This window comes from Arachis duranensis, chromosome 5 (assembly GCF_000817695.3).
Source record: "Arachis duranensis cultivar V14167 chromosome 5, aradu.V14167.gnm2.J7QH, whole genome shotgun sequence".
In the NCBI taxonomy this organism is placed as follows: domain Eukaryota; kingdom Viridiplantae; phylum Streptophyta; class Magnoliopsida; order Fabales; family Fabaceae; genus Arachis; species Arachis duranensis.
In genome coordinates this window covers 32,423,098-32,427,020 of record NC_029776.3, presented here as the reverse complement: position 1 = coordinate 32,427,020, position 3,923 = coordinate 32,423,098, and the positions used below count along the sequence as shown (strand labels likewise).

Here is a 3,923-nt window from a genome sequence, read left to right as displayed (position 1 = left end):
CCTTTTCCTTTTCTAGAGGATTCTCCGGCCTTAGGTGCCATTGATGGGTAATGGAAAAACAAAAAAGCTTATGCTTTTACCACACCAAACTTAAAATATTGCTCGCCCTCGAGCAATAGAAGAAAGAATAGAAGAAGAAGAAGAAGAAGAAGAAGAAGAAGAAGAAAATATTGAGGAGAAGGTGGAGTGTGGGTTTCGACCAACGTATAGAAGAGGGGATTGTGTTGTGTGAAAATGAAGTAGAATGGAAAGGTATATATAGGAAAAGGGGAGAGGTGAGGTTCGGCCATTTTAGGGTGGGTTTAGGTGGGAAAGTGTTTTTGAATTTTGAAGGTAGGTGGGGTTTTTGGGGAAGAGTGGATGGATGTGAGTGGTGAAGGGGGTAATTGGGAAGAGAGATTGAAGTTGATGGGAAGTGTGACATGGGGAAGAGTGAAATAGGATTATGAGGTAAGGTGGGAATATGTTAGGTGGGGATCCTGTAGGGTCCACAAATCCTGAGGTGATCCTGTGGGGTCCACAGATCCTGAGGTGCCAAGGAATTACATCCCTGCACCAAATAGGCAAGCAAAAATGCCTTTGCATACCATTCTGGCATTTAAACGCCGAGGTGATGCACGTTCTGGGCGTTCAACGCCCATGTAAAGCATGTTCTGGGCGTTCAACGCCCGTATGTAGCATGTTTCTGGCATTGAACGCCAGTTTCATGCTTGTTACTGGCGTTCAGCACCAGCTTTCCTCAAGGCACATTCCTGGCGTTCAAACGCCAGAATGTTGCTTGTTTCTGGCGTTTAGCGCCAGATTCATGCTCTGCGTTGAACACCAGCCAAATGCTCTTACTGGCGTTGAACGTCAGTCTGTCCTTCCTCCAGGGTGCAAATTTTTTTCTGCTGTTTTTTATTCTGTTTTTAATTTTTATGATTTTTTTGTGACTCCTCATGATCATGTACCTAATAAAACACAAAATAACAATAAAATAAAATAAAATAAAAATTAGATAAATAAAATTGGGTTGCCTCCCAACAAGCGCTCTTTTAATGTCATTAGCTTGACAGTGGGCTCTCATGGAGCCACAAAGGTGATCAGGTCAATGTTGTATAGTCCCAACACCAAACTTAGAGTTTGGATATGGGGTCTTGACACCAAACTTAGTGTTTGGTTGTGGCCTCCCAACACCAAACTTAGAGTTTGACTGTGGGGGCTCTTCCTGACTCTGAACTGAGAGAAACTCTTCATGCTTACTCTCCTTTATCACAGAGGGATGGCCATGTGCCTTAAACACAAGGTAGTCCCCATTCAATTAAAGGGCTAATTCACCTCTGTTGACATCTATTACAGCTCCTGCTGTGGCTAGAAAAGGTCTTCCAAGGATGATACACTCATCCTCTTCCTTCCTAGTGTCTAAGATTATGAAATTAGCAGGGATGTAAAGGCCTTCAACCTTTACTAACACGTCCTCTACTATTCCATAAGCTTGTCTCAATGACTTGTCTGCTAATTGTAATGAGAACAAGGCAGGTTGTACCTCAATGATCCCCAGCTTCTCCATTACAGAGAGTGGCATAAGATTTATCCCTGACCCCAGATCACATAGAGCTTTTTCAAAGGTCAATGTGCCTATGGTACAAGGTATTAAGAATTTGCCAGGATCTTGTTTCTTTTGAGGTAAAATTTGCTGAATCCAGGTATCTAGTTCACTAATGAGCAAGGGAGGTTCACTTTCCCAAGTCTCATTACCAAACAACTTGGCATTCAGTTTCATGATAGCTCCTAAATATTGAGTGACTTGCTCTCCAGTCACATCTTCATCCTCTTCAGAGGAAGAATAGTCTTCAGAGCTCATGAATGGCAGAAGGAGATTTAATGAAATCTCTATGGTCTCTATTTGAGCCTTAGATTCCTTTGGATCCTTAATAGGAAACTCCCTCTTGCTTGAGAGACGTCCCAGGAGGTCCTCCTCACTAGGATTTTTGTCCTCCTCCTCCCTTGTGCATTCGGCCATATTGATTAAATCAATGGCCTTGCACTCTCCTTTTGGATTCTCTTCTGTATTGCTTGGGAGAATATTGGGAGGAGTTTCAATGACTTTCTTACTCAGCTGGCCCACTTGTGCCTCCAGATTTCTGATGGAGGATCTTGTTTCACTCATGAAACTGAAAGTGGCATTTGACAAATCAGAGACTAAACTGGCTAAATTAGAAGTGTTTTGTTCAGAATTCTCTGTCTGTTGCTAAGAAGATGATGGAAAAGGCTTGCTATTGCTCAGCCTATTGCGTCCACCATTGTTAAAGCCTTGTTGAGGCTTTTGTTGATCTTTCCATGAGAAATTTGGATGATTTCTCCATGATGAATTATAGGTGTTTCCATAAGGTTCACCCATGTAATTTACCTCTGTTATTGCAGGGTTCTCAGGATCATAAGCTTCTTCAGAAGCTGCCTCTTTAGTACTGTTGGATGCATTTTGCCATCCATTCAGACTTTGAGAGATCATGTTGACTTGCTGAGTCAACACTTTGTTCTGAGCCAATATGGCATTCAGAGCATCAATTTCAAGAACTCCCTTCCTCTGAGGTGTCCCATTATTTACGGAATTCCTCTCAGAAGTGTACATGAATTGGTTATTTGCAACCATGTCAATTAGTTCTTGAGCTTCTGCAGGTGTTTTCTTTAGGTGAATGGATCCACCTGCAGAATGGTCCAATGACATTTTTGAAAATTTAGATAGACCATAATAGAATATGTCTAATATGGTCCATTCTGAAAACATGTCAGATGGACACCTTTTGGTCAACTGCTTGTATCTTTCCCAAGCTTCATAGAGGGATTCACCATCTTTTTGTTTGAAGGTCTGAACATCCACTCTAAGCTTGCTCAGCTTTTGAGGAAGAAAGAATTTATCCAAGAAAGTCGTGACCAGCTTATCCCATGAGTCCAGGCTATCCTTAGGTTTTGAATCCAACCATATTCTAGCTCTGTCTCTTACTGCAAAAGGGAAAAGCATGAGTTTGTAGACTTCAGGATCTACTCCATTCGTCTTTACAGTCTCACAAATCTGCAAGAACTCAGTTAAAAACTGATAAGGATCTTCAGATGGAAGTCCATAGAACTTGCAGTTTTGTTGCATTAAGGCAACTAATTGAGGCTTAAGCTCAAAATTATTGGCTCCAATGGCAGGAATGGAGATGCTTCTTCCATCAAATTTGGACGTGGGCTCAGTAAAGTCACCAAGCATCCTTCTTGCATTATCATTATTGGGTTCGGCTGCCATCTCCTTCTCTTATTCAAAATTTTCTGAAAGGTTACTTCTGGATTGTTGTAATTTAGCGTCTCTTAGTTTCCTCTTCAAAGTCCTTTCAGGTTCAGGATCAATTTCAACAAGAGTGCCTTTTTCCTTGTTCCTGCTCATATGAAATAGAAGAAAACAAGAAAAAGAAAGAGGAATCCTCTATGTCACAGTATAGAGATTCCTTTATGTTAGTAGAAAAAGAAAGGGGGAAGAGTGAAGAAGAGTGGGTTCGGATATTTAGATGAAGAGAGGTGAAGAGAAGTGTTAGTAAATAAATAATTAAATAAAATAAGAGAGAAGAGATAGAAAATTCGAAAATAATTTTAAAAAGAGGTTAGTAATTTTCGAAAATTAGAGATAAGATAAGATTAAAATTAAAATTTAAAACAAAAAAGAATTTTTGAAAAAGAGATGAGATATTTTCGAAAATTAGAGAGGTAAAAGTAGTTAGGTGGTTTTGAAAAAGATAAGAAACAAACACAAAGTCAAAGAGTTAGTTGAAAAAGATATTAAAATCAAATTTGAAAAGATAAGAAGATAAGAAGTGAGATAAGATATTTTAAAATCAAATTTTGAAAAAGATAAATTTTTTAAAATGACTTAACTAACAAGAAACTACAAGATAAGATTCTAGGAT

At 39.4% G+C, this 3,923-nt stretch overlaps 1 non-coding gene across 1 annotated transcript; it reads left to right on the top strand.

Moving 5' to 3' along the window:
- Window positions 1-2,765: 2,765 nt before the first annotated feature.
- On the top strand, window positions 2,766-2,869 carry LOC127748016 (small nucleolar RNA R71). The gene has a single exon (XR_008009959.1). It is a non-coding gene; the product is annotated as a small nucleolar RNA R71 (small nucleolar RNA).
- The last annotated feature ends 1,054 nt before the right edge of the window (window positions 2,870-3,923 follow it).